Source organism: Canis lupus, chromosome 34 (assembly GCF_048164855.1).
Source record: "Canis lupus baileyi chromosome 34, mCanLup2.hap1, whole genome shotgun sequence".
Lineage (NCBI taxonomy): Eukaryota > Metazoa > Chordata > Mammalia > Carnivora > Canidae > Canis > Canis lupus.
In genome coordinates this window covers 30,276,592-30,294,569 of record NC_132871.1, presented here as the reverse complement: position 1 = coordinate 30,294,569, position 17,978 = coordinate 30,276,592, and the positions used below count along the sequence as shown (strand labels likewise).

Here is a 17,978-nt window from a genome sequence, read left to right as displayed (position 1 = left end):
ACACGTTCACCTATTTGTAGTTATTTTCCTTCCTTAGGTCCTAGAAAGTGCTTGGCTGTTGCTTTGCAAGAGAATAAGGAATTGTGTTAATTCCTCCAAAAATAAACAATTATTTTACTAAAACTGCTCAGTTTCCATTCCTTTCCATATAAACAGTTTTTTATTTCAAATTTGGAGGTAATTCTTTGAAAACTTCTTAAAAGGTAGTTCAGCTTAACATGTGTAATACCAAGAAGGCACAGAAGCCAACTCAAGATACGACAGTATGAAGAACTAGGGTCAGATACTATGCCATGACCCACTGGCTGTAAAATATAACCTGGTTGTGGGGTTCAAATATGATACTTGTGCATATCAATATTAATTGAATATGTTAAATATTATTAATATAATTAAACTAATATGAATAGGAATATGTCATTTAACTTACTATTTAACATATAAATCTAGTAAAAATATTATCAAGTCTGAACAGTCTTATACTATTTGATTTAACAATTCCCCTTCTGGGTGTTTTATCTTAAGGAAACAATCATGCTATGACATAAGACATAGGATGGATACCACAGTGTTTTTATTTTTAATTTTTTTTGGTTATAGATGCTTGATAATTTACGTATGGAAAAATACAATATAAATAACGGCACGTATGGGGTTTCCATGAGTGAAATGGTTTTGTATTGTAATGATAAAAAACATGGTATTGCTACAGAAAGAAATTCACAATTAAGTAAAAAGAAATTACTTATAGTCTAAATGCTATAATTCTTTAAAGAATAGTCTGGAAATAAAGAGTAGTTTACATGAAATATATTATTTTAGGAATTAAGGATGATTTTATTTTAAATTTTTTTCTAAACTCATAAAAAAGAACCTGGGGATTTTTTTTTTTTATTTAGAAAAACAACTTTATAAGGAAAAACCGCTTATACTGATAACCTTTAAAGACTGATAGTCTTCTTTATTTTTTTTCTCTTTAATTTCTGATGACTTTTTTTGTGAATAAAATTTCATTATTAACTTTACACTTGCTTGATATAATATTATCTGTACTGTTTATTTAAAAATCTGAGGCTAGGGCAGCCCGGTTGGTTTAGTGGTTCAGCACCGCCTTCGGCCCAGGGCATGACCCTGGAGACCCAGGATCAAGTCCCATGTCAGGCTCCCTGCAGGGAGCCTGCTTCTCCCTCTGCCTGTGTCTCTGCCTCTCTCTCTCTCTCTCTCTGTGTCTTTCATGAATGAATGAAGAAAATCTTAAAAAAAAAAAAAAAACCTGAGGCTAGAGTGCACATTTATTTTCATTCTCCTATATTTTGTATATTTAATATGCATAGGTAAACACATAAATTATAAACAATGTTTTATTTTAAATGTAGGCATATTTAATGTATAAATTACATATAAATATAAAATATGTAAAATACTGGAGAATGTGCATAGAGATAGATACATGGATTTTTGTTATTTTAGTTGTCTAAGATCATTGGCCAATGATTATTTTTTACCTTCTTAATTTTTTTCTTGATTTAAAAACGCATCACTTGCTTTGTCTATTTTTTTGTGATCCCAAAATATCTTAATGATTGTAAAATGTTTATTTACTTCTACCTTTTTCTCTAATTGCAAATATTTTTTAAAGATTTTATTTAATTTATTTATTTGCAAGAGAGAGCTAGAGAGAGAGCATGGGGACTTGGGGATGGGAGGAGGAGAGAGAGTGACAGAGGGAGAGGGAGAGGCAGCTCCCCACTGAGCAGGGAGCCTGGAGAGGGCTGGAGCCCAAGGAGGTCTTGATCCCAGGAACGAGGGATCATGACCTGAGCCAAAGGCAGACGCCTAACTGACTAAGCCATCCAGGCTGCCCTCTAGTTTTAAATTTTGATACAGTTTCAAATGTATAGAAAACTTGCAATTATTGTGCTCAAGAACACGGAATATTCTCTGTTCAGATTCATTAGTTGTTTACATCATGATTATATGTATGTGCATATATGTATTTTTCCTGAATCATTTGAGAATAAGTTGTAGACATTATGCTTTTTTATTTGAAGTATTTTGGTATGTCTTTCCTAAGAATAAAGGCATTGTCCTATGTAAACACAGAATTATGAAAATTAAGATAATGTATTATCAACTAAATACTGTTACGTAACTGTATCTAGGATCACATGTGCATTGGCTTGTCATACCTTTTTTTTTTTTATTTTTCCTTTTCATGCCTTTTAAACTTCCTTTAATCTGGAACATTTTCTCAGTCTTTAGTGGCTGAATTTGAAGATAATTTCGGACTTTCCTCAGTTTGGGTTTGCCTGATATTTCCAAATGATTGATTCAGGTGATGCATTTTTGGCAGATGTATATACCACAGAAGTGATGTTGGGTCCTTCTCAGGTGCACGAGGCACTTCATGTGCATTTATCTATTAGTGATGACGTTGTCTTTGATTGTTTAGAGAAGGTAGTCTCTGCCAAGTTTCTGCACTGAAAGTTATTATTTTCCCCATTGTAATTAATAAGTGATTTGTGAGAAGGTGCTTTAAGACTATGGAAATATCTTGCTCTTCACACTTTCACGCCTAAGTAAGTGCTGATCCACAAGGGGTTTTTTATTTTATTTTTTAAAGATTTTATTTATTCATGAGACACAGAGAGAGAGGCAGAGACACAGGCAGAGGGAGAAGCAGGCTCCCTGCGAGGAGCCACATGCAGGATTTGATCCCAGGACCCCAAGATCACTACCTGAGCCGAAGGCAGACACTCAATCACCGAGCCACCCAGGTGTCCCATAAGTGTTTTGTTGACTGACTCAATAAACCATTTGTTTAGTGATGATTTTCTGACACCACCAAGACATCTACATTTGTTAGGTGGCATTCCATGCAAAGGAAGATGTTTTTCTTCTTCCTTATATATTTTATTCATTTCTCTTATATTTATATTCTCTATAATGAATCTTAATTCTTTATGATAATCATTTATTTTGATTTTCCAATTGTCCTAGATATGACTGGTAAGAACTTCTTGAAGATGAGGCCTCTGTCCTTTTGACATATCCCATCATTTTTAAATGCTTTACTCCTCCCCCTGCAAACACAAACAAACAAACAAAAAGGTCATCACCTTGAATTTTATATACTTTGATCACCTCCCTGTGTACATGTTCTAAAATGCCTGGATAGTTTTTCACATTTTCATAGTTTCAGTAACTTTCTGAAAGTCAGTTTTGTATCACTCTTAGGACGTTTGCTTTCCTCTTTTCCTCACAGTTTTTCTGGACTCCTTAGATCCCTATAAAACCTATTGTGAGCTTATAAGATAACTCTTTTGGAAATTGGTGTTTAATTCTCTGTTTACAGATAATTTGACATTATTATTCTCTAACTTCCAGTTATACTGAAGACCTAGGGTTTTTGTATTTTTGTTTGTTTGTTTGTTTTGGTTGTATATTTTTTGAAGAATGTGGGAAAAGTTTCAGATTTAAGTGGCTGGTATTGGGGATCCCCAGGTGCCTCAGCGGTTTAGCGCCTGCCTTTAGCCCAGGGCCTGGTCCTGGAGTCCCGGGATCGAGTCCTGCGTCGGGCTCCCTGCGTGAAGCCTGCTTCTCCCTCCTCCTGTGTCTCTGCCTCTCTCTCTCTCTCTCTGAGTGTGTGTGTCTCTCATGAATGAATGAATAAATGAATGAATGAATGAATAAATAAATAAATAAATAAATAATAAATATTAAAAAAAAATAAATGGCTGGTATTACCACAACTACCCAGAATTCCAGGTCTGTGTTTTTAAAGCATTACACAGAACATACTAACATTTCAAGTTATTTGCAATATATGCCATGATGCAACAGGATTTATGGATTGCAGATGTTTACCTTCATCTGTGTTCTGGTCTGTGTTCTCTTAATCTAGTTTAATTTAGTTAAATTGAAGGTTTCTTTCTCTGTTATTATAATTATTATATAATTTATAATTATATAAATTATAATTATATAAATTATAATTATTAAATAATTATAAATATTAAATAATTATAATTATATAAATTATAGTTATTTTATCAAATAGTAAACCTGTCAGTCTAGGAAGTATGTCTCTGGAAGATGTGTTCACAGTAAATGTAAAATCATTATTTTAGATCATAAAGTCCCTTGATTTGTACCAATTGATTGGTTTATACATTTCTCCCTTAGCTTAAAAATTTTTCAAATATGAGGGCACCTGGGTGGCTTAGTCAGCTAAGCGTCTGCCTTTGGCTCAGGTCATGATCCCAGGGTCCTGGGATGGAGCCCTGCCTTCGGCTTCTTACTCAGCAGGCAGTCTGCTCCTCCCTCTGCCTCTCCTTCTGCGTTCCCCCCACTCATGCTCTCTTTCACTTTTTCTTTCAAATAAAGAAAACTTATAAAAAATTAAAATTATCAAATGTATATTTAAACAAATGGAAATTCAAGCCCATGGAATTTTAAAACATATATACAGAGATTAAAACAAGGTAACTAATCAATAATACCTGATTATAAGAATCCAGTGAAATATAGTTAGAAGCCATTGGTTCATTTAATGAAATAAGCTTTTTGACCGTAATTAAGAAGATTTTCTCCTCTCCAGTTTCACAGCAAAGAGGTCTGATTGTAGTTGGATTGGGAACAAAACACTCCAGTGCTTGCAAATGGTAGAAGGTAGCTTGCAAAAGTAGGAAATAGCTGAGTGCAGAAAGCATGCCACATTCAGGAGGGGCAAGCATTTCTCTGTTCTCTGGAGGCTGTGAACCCAGCCTCACAAAATCTTTGCTCTTTCAAAGAAGCTAGAAATGAGAATTATTCTGAGAAATCTCCTACTTTACAATTTTTAAAAAATAGTTTCAAAACCATGGTGTGGGATAAACAAAACATGTCAGTAAGGCCAGATTTGGTTATTATATCCCAGCTTTCACCCTCTTCTCTGGATGCATTGTAAGGATTATCAGGGGCTGTAGTGAGAAGAATCTGTGTCGGAAAAGCTGGTTCATAGGCTAGGATCACCTCTTACTAGCTGCGTCAATCTGGGCAAATCATGTGATTAGTATTAACTTCAGTTCGCTTGCCTATGAGGGTGAATATGCTAAAATATGAAGAAATATATAGGTTTGCTAATTGTTATAACTTCATAATTCTTTTGAAATTATTTGTGGACATAAATTAGTATCTACTATTAAGCTCTAAGGTTTAAACCTAGAAAAATGAAATTTATAGAAATACACCATTTCTTAGAAATTTCTTAATCCCCTTTTGACATGGAACTATAAATTGTTACCTCTATCTAGTTTCCTCTCGTTTGAGACCTTTTGTGTTGAGTGAGCATTAGTAAAATCATTCATTCTTGTGCCAGGTGGAGGCCAGTGTCATCTCGTTGTCTTCCATTCACTAGAGGAAGATAAATGAAGTTTTCAACTCCGAATGCCTGTTCTGCTTGTTGAACTTTTGATTTAATTACATTTGGCTTTGGTGAACACAAAGGTACACCTCCGGCATTAGGAAGCTGATGTCCCTGTTTAGCGCCATGAACTAAATCTTTCTGGGCAGATTCTGCTCCTCACTGAGGTCCCATGTTCCCCTAAAGATGCTTGCTACTTAAGAGGGTTTCTCTTTATACTGTCTATAGTGGTTTTGATCTACCTTGTACTTTAAAGGGTCACTTTGATTATCACTAGGTATGTTTGTTTTGTTTTCTTTTGAACAGTTCTTGTATGGCACACCATACCCAGTAGGATAAAATCCATTTAAGTTGAAATATTTTGAGCTTTGAAATTAATGTGCTCTTCCCAACACCTCTCCTTTAAACCAAACAAATCAATTAATAAAATCTGATTAACTTTCTCCTTATTAGTAACTTTCTGACAAAAAAATGGATGTTTGTGTATTTTTGTAAGGTGTGCAAGTGGCATGCCTGCATTTTTCTCAGTGCATGGTTTTCAATTATTATTGAAATGCAATTACAAAGTGAATTGGTGCAAATCTCTGGATAAATCAAGCAAAATTCTCTTCTAACTCAGTGATCTTCATATATCAAACAAAAGTACATTTTAAAAGCTTGAAATATTTTAATAACCACCTCAAATCTCCAACCTAAATTTACTTATAAATATCTCATACTTTCGAATTGCTTTTATGTTATTCTGGCGTGTTCTGGGGAAACTGTTTCTTGCATATATTTCTGAAGCCACTGTGCAGACTTCTTACCTCTTAAGAGCATCCTCTTTGACTAATATATAGAATATTTGTATATAGTTGGGAATATTTCTGTTCATCAGCCCATTATACTTTGCTAGATGTATAATAGACATTTTGCAAAACCTTATTTCAGTATGTTAAAGTATATGTTCTTTAAGTGTGTGTTGGTCTGGATTAGTTTTTCTGTGACCTTGGCAAATTGCTTACTCTTTTGGATTTTTTTTTTCTTTTCACAGATGCATATTGTAGGAGTATTTTGAGGATGAATGTTTGCAAATCATTTTGAAATTGCCAAACGCCACATACAGTAAGTAATATGTATTTTTATTTTTCCACTCAGTTGCAGTCATGCTGAATGAATTTGGCAGTCATAAAAGAACACATTTCTATTTATGGTTCTTGATATTTGTGAATATTGAGGCAAAATGTATATAAAAGATAAAATTTGATGAGCTATTCTGGATTAAGTTGTATAAATTCAAGATTTCTGATGACAGATTTTACTATTGCTCCACTTACATAACTTTCACATAATATTTCTCACTTATATTTGGGTGAGTTTTTTTCTGAATCATAAATTGAGAAGAGTGCAGGAAATATTAGTGTATTAGCCCGTGCTGTTATGGAGATTTAAAAGAAATATTGAATTAAGAATTAAGATTTGCTGACTACTAAGACTTACTGTGAATCAGGCAATTTATATGTGTTGCCTATAATTCTTCCCTAAATATTTTAAGATCATTAGTTTTATCCTTGTTTTATAAATAAAAGAAACTGAGGGTCAAGAAGTTTTCACACCTTGCTCAATATCTACTCAAAGTGATGAGTCTGGGCTTTGAGCACAAGACTTTTCAGAAAATACTGCCTCTACCTATTAATGTACGTAAAGTTAAATAAGTCTTCTAAGAGGCTGAATATTTAGGAGTTGAAACATGTTCTGATACTTTCTTTATATTTCTGTTTTGCTTAAGCATTATCCTGAAATATTGTACTTTTTTCTGTATTATCTATCATTTGATTGCTTTTATTTCAAATGGTGTTTTCCAGTTCCTCAACTTGGACTTCTTTGAACTAGGATAGAAGAAATGCAAATGCAGATTCTGAGAAACATTGTATTTTTAGGTGATCTTAGTATTTGATTAAAACAGTTTAGAATTAGTGTTCTTTTATCTATGTATCAATATTTAATTCATCAAGAAGAGTTCTTTTTTAAAAAAGATTTTATTTATTTATTCATGAAAGACACTCAGAGAGAGAGAAGCAGAGACACAGGCAGAGGGAGAAGCAGGCTCCCTGCAGGGAGCCCGATGAGGGATTCGATCCTGGGACTCCAGGGTCACGCCCTGGACTGAAGGCAGGTGCCAAACCGCTGAGCCACCCAGGTGTCCCTAGAATTAGAGTTCTGAAGTTCTCTAAGGTTTTATTTCCTTCATTAAAAAAAAAATCAAATAAAATTAAATCACGTTATTATTATCATTATTTTTTAAAAGATTTTATTTATTTATTCATGAGAGACACAGAGAGAGGCAGAGACACAGGCAGAGGGAGAAGCAGGCTCCACGCAGGGAGCCCGATGTGGGACTCGATCCCGGGTCTCCAGGATCAGGCCCTGGGCCCTCAACCGCTGGGCCACCCGGGCTGCCCTCATGTTATATTTTAAGAGTTTGGAGGGACCGCAGAATCAGTCCTAGCTTTCACATGCTCAGATTCCTTGTTTGATGAAATGAGGTGATTGGGAGGACAATTTTAAAGTAGGATTTCTAAAAAATGTACAAGTGATAATGGCAGCATTGATGTTTTTATGTTGTCTCCTAATAAAACTACTTAAAAAAAAAAAAAAGATGGCCTAGTATGTGTCTAGGGGTTCATGCTGCGTATCCAGACCACCTGGTTTTTAATACCAGATTTATCACTTATTAGCTGTGTGGTTGAACAAATTAATGTCTCTTTAAAATGGATGTAAGATTGGGAACTACTTCATTTGTATGAGTTAACACATGTAAGGTGCAGCCGAATTCCAGCTACTTAGTAAGTTGATATTTCAATTCAAGTATGTCTGTTAATAAGCATGACTTCATAATCATGTCATGCAAAGTATACGAAAACAGTTCTCAGTGAATAACGTTTATTGACATGTTCCAAAAGAAACTAAGGTCCAGCCTTTATAAATGTAGAGGCATCTCTGCTATTTTGAACTCTTAGTGAAAAAACAAACTACTTAGGTAATCAACATTTATATACAGCAAGTGACATCAGCACACGTATATGTCCTCGTGTGTGTCGACTGCATACCTAGACTGCAAGTGTGTTTGTGTGCTTTTTGGGGAAGAGGGGGTAGCTGTGAAGTGCTTACAGAGTCTAAAATGCATACTTGGAAAGAGGACAAACTTACAGATAGAAAATAAAGTAGTAGTTGAAATGATGGTCAATTCACTTGAGGGAATAATCTCATCCAATGCTTTATGAAACAGTTCATGGAACTTGAAGTGATGTGGACACGGAAACAGTATTTTCTAAGTATTTACTCTATCCCATGCATTTTACATTCAGTATCTCAGTTTTTCTAAGCAATAAGATGAGGTAGGTGTGTTATCCTAATCTTTTTGTAAGAGGAGAGTGTGCAATAGGATGTTTTAAATCTGTCATTCATGGGACCAAAGCTTGAGACTGATCTAATTCTCAAACATTTATTCTTTATACTCTTTTTTTAATTTTTTTTTTTTTTAGATTTTATTCATTTATTAGAGAGAGAGAGAGAGAGAGAGGAAGAGAGATACAGGCAGAGGGAGAAGCAGGCCCCATGCAGGGAGCCCGATGTGGGACTTGATCCCGGGTCTCCAGGATCACACCCTGGGCTGAAGGTGGTGCTAAACCACTGAGCCACCCGGGCTGCCCAGTTCTTTATACTCTTAACATGAGTGTGAAGGACTGAAATTCTATGGCTGATCTTTCTTTTATTTGCATGAACACAGTGCTCCCAAACTTCAGATCATACATATGAGTTCTTTAGTAAATAAGTAGCTGATTATTGAATTTCAACTATAATAAATGACAATTGCCTCACATTTGTAACCCAGTCCAATCTTATTCTGCTCCTGCACAACAGGCCAGTAAGTTGAAAGAGGTGTTGCAGCCAGGAAAGCAATTTTATTCAGAAAGCCAGAAACCAAGTACGTGGCCGACTGTTATCTGAGAGAACCATCTTCCCTCAACACGGGATTGGAGCTACTTTTATATTAGCAAAGGGGAAGTGGGACAGGGTTGTTGTCTGAAGGTGACTAATGTTTGTTGATCCAAGGAAGGTCATGTAACTTCTTTATCATTGGTCAGTTCATCTTCACGTGCAGGCATCTGGTCTTCCCATTCCTGTACATCTTTTTTTTTTTTTTAAGGTTTGTTTATTTATTTGTTTTAGAGAAAGTGAGAGAGATAATAAGTGGGGCAGGGGCAGAAAAGAGACAGGAAGGGAGAGAGTCTCAAGCAGACTCCCTGCTGAGCAAGAAGCCCTTCTGGGGCTCAGTGCCACGACCCTAAGATCATGACCTGAGCTGAAATCAAGAGTTGGGCGCTCAACTGACTGAGCCACTCAGGCACCCTGCTGTTCCTGTAAATCTTAATCAGAGCATAATCATTTCTCTGTTTCTTTATCTCCTGGGTGAAGTAGGTTTTGAGTAAAGACTGATTTTTGCAAATCATAGCTGTACCATGTCTACATGGCAGGGCATAGCAGAAGTTTCTAAGCTATAGGTTGTAGCAGCAAGGGAAATAGAAGCAATATAAGTAGCAATGCTAAGTTTCTCCCTGTTACAGAGTAAGTGTTCAGGGGCCACTCAGCAATCTGAAACAAATTGCCTTTTAAAAATGTTGTTTTTGTAAAGAAAACTTAAAAAATAAAAAAAGCTTCTTTGCTAGCAGCAGATACTATATCTTATGCTACTTCTCAGAATTTGAAGTGACTGACCACACCATTTTCTTGTGATCCTTCCACCATTTCATACAGTGCAGAAAAGTTTGAAATGAAGAGTTCAGCTTGACTTAATTAATGATTCCCCTCACTATTTGTTATCTTCAGGTGTCTCATCATTGAGGGGCGTCTTCTACAACACCACATGGGTGGCATTGACACTTGTCCTTTTCTAAGAAAAGATTTTATTTATTTATTCATGAGAGACACACACAGAGAGAGAGAGAGGCAGAGACACAGGCAGAGGGGGAAGCAGGCTCCATGCAGGGAGCCCGATGTGGGACTCCATCCCGGGTCTCCAGGATCATGCCCTGGGCTGAAGGCGGCGCTAAACTGCTGAGCCTCCCAGGAATCCCTGACATTTGTCCTTGTCATCTCTTTGGGGATCTTCATCTTTTTTCCTTTTCAGTCATCCACTGATCCCAGTCCCAGTCACACATCACTTCTTGAACAAAGTGTCAGCAACATATTACATAAGGGATATTTTTAAACTTACTAGTATTTAAAATATTATTGCCCTTAAAGGGTAATCTCACAGTGCGGTTGGTTTTGAGAGGAAAGGATTTAGAATACTTCTTTCAATTTTAGATTTGGTCTTTGAAAAAACAAAGCTAGTGATTACATTTAGTGATTCTGTTTTCACTTAATTCAATAAATATTTATTGCATACTTCTATAATATGAGAAGCACTGTGTTGGTTTAGTAGTAGAGCAAGTGGAAGGTAAAGATAAAAATGACTCTCAAGAAAATTCTGTGTTCAATTTCAGGAAATAAGAGGCACAGGCATATATAAAGGCTATTGTATTAGGATATGATATCATGAGAACAGCCTAAAGTAATCAAATCAATAAAGCTGTTTTAAATAATTTGAGAAATAATGAAACAATTGCATATATGTGAAAAAAATAAAACATTAGAGGATATTTAAGAAAGATATAATTCTGGACTGCATTGGCTCAAGATTTCATCATGGAGATTGCATTTGCACTAGATCTTGATGCAGGTCAAAAATGTTAACAGATAAGTCAAGGAATTGTCATACCTGAGCTTAGAGTTGAAGAGGAATACTTCACATTCAGTAAGTGGTAAATTAAATAGTTTGACAACGGCATAGGTTTCTTGTGTTAGACTAAAAACAGATAACACTGGAAAATTAAGGCTGGAACTAGGTTGTAGGAAATACTGATAATCACAGTACGAACTTTGAATTTAATTGGTAGGCAATTGAAAAAAAAAAAAAAGAACGTGTGGGAGGGCCAATCCTGTGAATTAAAAATGTCCTTTTTGATATTAATCTGGTAGTGTTTTGGCAATGGATTCCAGTTGGAAGACGTGTAGACAAGAGCACAATTTTTAGGAAAATGTAACAGCATGCAAATAAGGCATGAAGGTAGGACCTAAGGTAGTAGCAGCAGGAATGGAGAGAAGGAATAGATACAGGCGAGGCTTTGAAAGACACGAGGTCAGGGAGTAATCATCATCATCATCACTTGTGTGACATTTACTAGGTACTGGACCCTGTTTCAAATGATTTATATTGGTTATTTAATTTTGCATCAGACAACTCTGAGAGGTAGACACTCATGCCACCTCCCTCAGTTCTCTTTAAGAACTGAGGGAGAATTTAGCCAGGCAAATTGTTTCAGGTCAAATGCTAGAAAATAGCAAAAGTGATACTTGGGCCCACTGAGTCAAACTCTAGAGTCTCTGCAGTAACCACTGTACACCTGTAAACAATAACTGAGTTTTCCAGGTTGACTGAACAGGAAAATGACATTACCAGTAGTCAGAATAACAGATTTTTTGTCAGAGTTTACTCCTTCTTCAGTTAAGTCTTTGGATGGGGAGGAAAATCTTTGGACTTTTAGGAAGAATATCTCTTATGGTTAGTGATGAATCTCTTAGCTACATTCATTTCTATGCTGGGCAACAGGAACAGTATAATTTATAATATTGCTCAATTATAAATTAGAATAGTAAATATGTCATCTTAATATGATTTGTCTTCCTTCCTTAGCACAGCTTAAAATGAAACAAGGATAGAGCGCTAAATTAAAGATTAAATATCTTGGGTGCATGAAAGACCAATATTTTAGAGTTAGTTTACCATCATACTAAACAATAATTTTGACAGAGGAAAATAAAATCTAACACCTAACATAGAGAGTATCTCTCCTTTTTCTGTACTGGCGAAGTAGCATATACATTATATTACTACTGCTCAGGGGCCTGGCTCTGGAACCATATTATTGCATAGGTTCAGATCCCAGAAGGAGACCTCTCTAGCTCTGTGATGTTTGTAAAGTGTGATTTTAGCTGTGTGACATCTTGTGTGTCGATTATGTAAGCTCTCTGGCCTCAGTCTCTTCATCTTTGAAATGCGATAGGAAAACTAGTATGTTTTCTGAATATTGTGAAGGCAAAATGAGATAAAGCACTTACAGTGGTCCCTAACACACAGTCAATTCTCAACAGATGTTACTTATGTTCATTGAACTTTATCTCATCTATCATAGCTTTTATTATTTATTTATTTATTTTTTATTTTTTAAAATTTTTATTTATTTATGATAGTCACACAGAGAGAGAGAGAGAGAGGCAGAGACATAGGCAGAGGGAGGAGCAGGCTCCATGCACTGGGAGCCCGATGTGGGATTCGATCCCGGGTCTCCAGGATCGCGCCCTGGGCCAAAGGCAGGCACTAAACCGCTGCGCCACCCAGGGATCCCTATCATAGCTTTTAATTCATAAAATTTAATTAAATAATTATTGCCATTTTAAATGTGTTTATTGTGAATTTTTATGTATGATGAGCACAAGACAATGAATTTTACAAGCAGAGACCTATGTCGTTTCATCATACAGATCAAGAAAGAGCATTTTCTGCATCTCAGAAACCTTGCTTTTTTTTTTTTTTTTGCCTCCCAGACATTACTCCCTTCCACCAATTCCATAGGGATAACATTTTCATAACTTTTGTATCATTTCGTTGCTTTTCATTATAGTTTTAACATTTTATCATACATCCTTAAATGTATGATAAATGCTAGTTTAGCTTAATTTTTAAATTTATATACATAATAGTCCTACAATATGCATTCCTTTGTGTCTGGTTTCCTTTCTTGAACTTATATATCAGAGTTTCATTATTGTTTTTGTGTGGCTTATGTGGTTTTTCATGGCTATGTAGTATTCCTTTGTAGAAAAGTACTACAGAGTATTTATCCATGTGTTGTTGATAGATATTTGGACTATTTCTGGGTTTGGGCAATTACGAATAGTGCTGCTATGAACATTCTTTTAGATGTTTCTTATTGCACATATACATCCATTTCTACTAGTGATGAAATTGCTCAATTATATTGTTTACAAATTTTCAATTTTAGTAGATACAGCTAAACAGTTTTCCAAAGTAGTTATATTAATTACACTCTAGTCAGTAACGTATGAGAGTTCCCATTATTTCATCTATATCAATGCTTTTTATAATCAGTCCTATTACTTTTAGCCATTCTGATGAGAATAGTTTACATTTCCCTTTGAATAATATGGTTCTGTTACATGATTCAGTTGTCATATGAAAAGTATTGTCTGTAAATTACCTGTTCAAGTGTCTTGCCTATTTTTCTATTGTATTAATTTTTTTATTGTTAATATGCAGAAATTAACTTATTTGAATGAAGTGCCTCCTTTCAATTATATGTTAAAGATACTTTTTTCCTCTCTGTGACTTGCTTTTTCAATTTTTTTAAAATTTATTTATTCATGAGAGAGAGAGAGAGAGAGAGAGAGAGACAGGCAGAGGGAAAAGCAGGCTCCATGCAGGGAGCCTGATGTGGGACTCGATCCTGGGACTCCGGGGTCACGCCCTGGGCTGAGGGCAGGCGCTCAATGACTGAGCCACCCAGGGTCCCCGCTTTTTCAATTTATTAATGGCATTTTTGAGGAGGAAAAGTTTTTAATTTTAATTATAATCATATTTTTACTTCTTTACATTTTGATCATTCCTTTTAAATTCATTTTTGTGCCTGGTTTGAGGTAGAGGTCAGTCGTTTTCCTTCCAACTAAATATCCAGTTATTACAGAAGCATACTGAAAATTCTCTTTGCCCACTGCTCTTCAGTGCCATCCTTATCATAAATTAAATATCCATGCATGTCAGTGTTTTGGGGGCCAACTGTATTTTGAGGGGTAGGGCTAGAGAGAGGGTCTTAAGCAGGCTCTCTGCCCAGTGTGGATCCCTAAGCAGGGCTTGATCTTACCACGCTGAGATCATGACCTGAGTGGAAATCCAGAGTTGGATGCTTAACTGACTGAGCCACCCAAGTGCGTTTAACTATTGTTTTTAATTGGTCTCTTAGTTTCTTCTTGCTAATTATTACGCTGTTTCAACTATGGTCACTTTTTAAATTATTCACGGTATCTGTTAAAACAGGTTCTCCTGCTGTGTATTTCTTCAAGGAATAGTTTCATACAAATTTTATGATATTAATATTATTAAAGATAATATTAATACTTTTCAAGCTTTACACTTTTATTTCTTTTTCATATCTTATTGCATTGGCTAGAATGTCCAGAGCAATGCTTAATGAAAGTGGGAGGAGTGGAAATTCTGCTTTTATTTCCAAATCAAAGGGAACAATGTCACCGTGTTAGTATTAATACTGTTTACTATAATGTTTTTTGATAAATATCATATTAGATTGAGAAATTTATTTTTTCCTGTTTTTTCTGGGTTTTTCATCATAACTGGGTTTTGAGTTTTATCAAATGCTTTCTTTGTATCTATTTAGATTATCAAATGATTTTTCTTTTTTCTTTTGTTACTCTGATGATTTATATTGATTTTTTCTCAAAGACTTCACAAGGAAGCAGCAGATCTGCTGTTTTCTTCTTACTGTGGGACCTAGAGTGCTAGAGGATTTTTTGTTTCTTCTCTCCACTCCTCTTTTGGAATGTCCCCCATGCTTGCATAGCAGAGTACGTTTCTTGTTGCACCCTTGAACCTTCCCAGGTGGCAGAGTGGTATTGCTTGTTACTTGAGGCAGTGCTTCTGATAGAGGCAGGACGGTCCGGGGCTCCTTGGCTGCTCCAGTCTCAACCTTACACATGTCCTTTGCATCTGGACCTCGGAGAGTGGCTTTTTCAGCATTCCTGCCCATTCCTCCCATGGTACCCAAGCTCCTCCTTGGCTCTGTGGGGTTTTTTGTGGACAAAGGTCCTGTTCTACCAGTGGTAGCAAATCTCTGCTTTGTGTCAGAGATCTGGACCTAAGAGTTACCTGTTCCTCCAACAGGGCCGGATGAATTTTTCTTCTACTTCCTTCCCAGGAATTGTGGATCTTTTCCAGGGCATTGGGCTTGTGAGAGTTGTTTTCCTAAAAGGCTAAATTTTACTTTGCAATAGAGAAGGGTCTGAGGAATCAGAAAAGATTTTATTTTGTGACACCAAAGTACTCTTTCTGGTCTCTTGCCCTGACCTCAATCTTTCTGCTAAGCAACTAGTAGATGTCTGAAAAAAGAGCTTATGAATGAGCGCATATTCCTTTATGTCTGGGGGATCCCAGGGTGTCTATGTTATTCTGGTGACCTATTCCGGCCTTCAAGTATTTGTTACTATTTTAGCTGTTTTCTTCATACCTGCTTTCATAATGAGTGCCTATTCCTCTCATGTTCTGTCAAAGGTGAAAATGCTCATATGTCCTGTCTCTCCTCAATGACTGTTATCCTTTCAAATTCAGTTAATCTCTTTGTCTTGCAACTCCAGGTTTCTGATGGGCTCAAGAAGAGTTATTATTTTGTAGATTATCTGGCCTTTTCCTACTGCTAGGAAAAGAGCAATATTCTCTGCTGGCTTTTAAATTTCTAAGTAGCAATTTTTTTCACATATGTTTTAACTCAGCCTTTCAAATTTTACAAAGCAATTTTTTCCTTCACCTAGTCTGCATTTACCAGAGCCAGAGTCCTAAATTAATGCTATCTTTATAGCCTTTCCACACAAAAGTGAGTTGTTGCTATCACAGTTTTGTGAGCAATTGAAGCTCAATGGAATATATGTAACAAGATACTGTTTTAAAACAAGGTGGAGTTCAAGTTTTCTCCTGCAAAAGGAAGTCTGGCCACTGGCATTGTGGGGCTGGAATTGTGGTGCCTCGCTCATTAGGGAATCTAGTCTCCTTTGATAGGTCTGTTCTACCATCTTGGCCATATGACTTCATCCTCAAGGGTTTTCCAGTGGTTTAAGATGACCACTGGACAGCCATTTGTGTTCTGTGCAGCAAGGATGAAAAAAATGCAATGGCAAAAGGGCATGCTACTAGCTGATTTAGCCTTCTTCAAAGAGTTCCCTGGAAACTGCACCCAATATTTTATCCCTAACCATCACTGTTCTTCGATGCAAAATAAGCTGTTACATATAGTATTTTTGCTGCACACACAATGGCTCTGTACTTGTCCCGAGTAGAGAAGGGGAAGGCAGGTATTGCATGGGCTCTTAGAAGTCTCAGTCATAATTAGAATATGAGGAATACATTTTGGTAATGTGATTTATGAGCTAGGATGGTGTGGGTTAAAATACACAAAATCTATCATAAAAACAGCGCTGGCTGCATTTTGATCTCAGCTTTGCAAATTATCAGTTATGTGACCTTGAGCCAAGGTTCTTATCCTAAATTGTTTTTCTTTCTCAGCTGTAAAGGGGCATGATAATTACTAATTCGAAACATTTTGGTCGGGATTGAATATGATAATATATGCAAAACACCTATCGCATAGGAAAAGATCAATAAATGGTATGTTTCATGTCACCCACCATAGATTAACTTATATCAGGTTCAGTTATCTAAGGGACGACAGAGCTTATTCAAGCCTAATACTGATTGGTATGATAGAAAGGCCATTACCTTTGTTTCTCTTGGGTAAAGCTTTCTCTTTTAGATGGGATTGAGAGTCTCAATTTCTACCCTTTAAATATATCATTTTTATACTTCAGACTATAGTGGAATATTGCTAAAAATTTAGGTTTATGGTAGCAGCACTTTATGTAATGTCAAACCAAGAAACAGATGGGTTCCAGTTTGAATTTAACCATTAGAAGCTATGGAACTTGTGAGAGTCATTCTAACTCTCTGGACTTTGGTTTTGCCAGCTGACAAGTCAAGTAGGTCGACAAGCTGACCTCTACTTCTATTTGACAGCTTTAAAGCACCACGATTCAGGCAGCCCGGGTGGCTCCGCGGTTTAGCACCACCTTCAGCTGAGGGTGTGATCCTGGAGACCCGGGATCAAGTACTATGTCGGGCTCCCAGCGTGGAGCCTGCTTCTCCCTCTGCCTCTGTCTCTGCCTCTCTCTGTCTCTCATAAATAAATAAATAAAACCTTTAAAAAAAAAAAAAGCGCACCATGATTCTATGCAGTTTTACTTGCCTGAGACATATTCTCTTGTCAAAAGAAACATCCTAAAAACCAGCAATAAAGTGATAAAGACTTAATTTCTCAAATCAGAGTTGAATTTTTACAGGAACTGGCCGTATTGTGGGGTTTTGCCAGTTCTGGAAAGAAACAATAGATATTAATTGAACACCATGGTGCTGTATTTAAAAACTGGCTTCAACTTCTGGCTGTGGAGATCATTGGCCTTGATAAAGTGTGTCACTTTGGGCAAGTCTCTTAAATTCTCTGTGCCTTACAGGACTCATTTATAAAATGGGCAATCTATATTAAAGCCGTGATGAGGATCAAATAAATAAGAACACTGTAAAAGTACTTTTAAAACCTGCACAGTTTCAGTGCTGAGGTCTCTAGAAAGTCCAGTG

At 36.2% G+C, this 17,978-nt stretch overlaps 1 protein-coding gene across 4 annotated transcripts in view; it reads left to right on the top strand.

The window, feature by feature from the left end:
- Positions 1–17,978, top strand: part of GALNT13 (polypeptide N-acetylgalactosaminyltransferase 13) — a 542,562-nt gene that overhangs the window by 62,614 nt on the left and 461,970 nt on the right. For all 4 annotated transcript variants that reach the window (XM_072811435.1, XM_072811433.1, XM_072811434.1 and 1 more), the window contains one exon: positions 6,438–6,508. The gene's annotated coding sequence lies outside the window, so the exon portion shown is untranslated. The remainder of the gene's footprint in view (positions 1–6,437; positions 6,509–17,978) is intronic.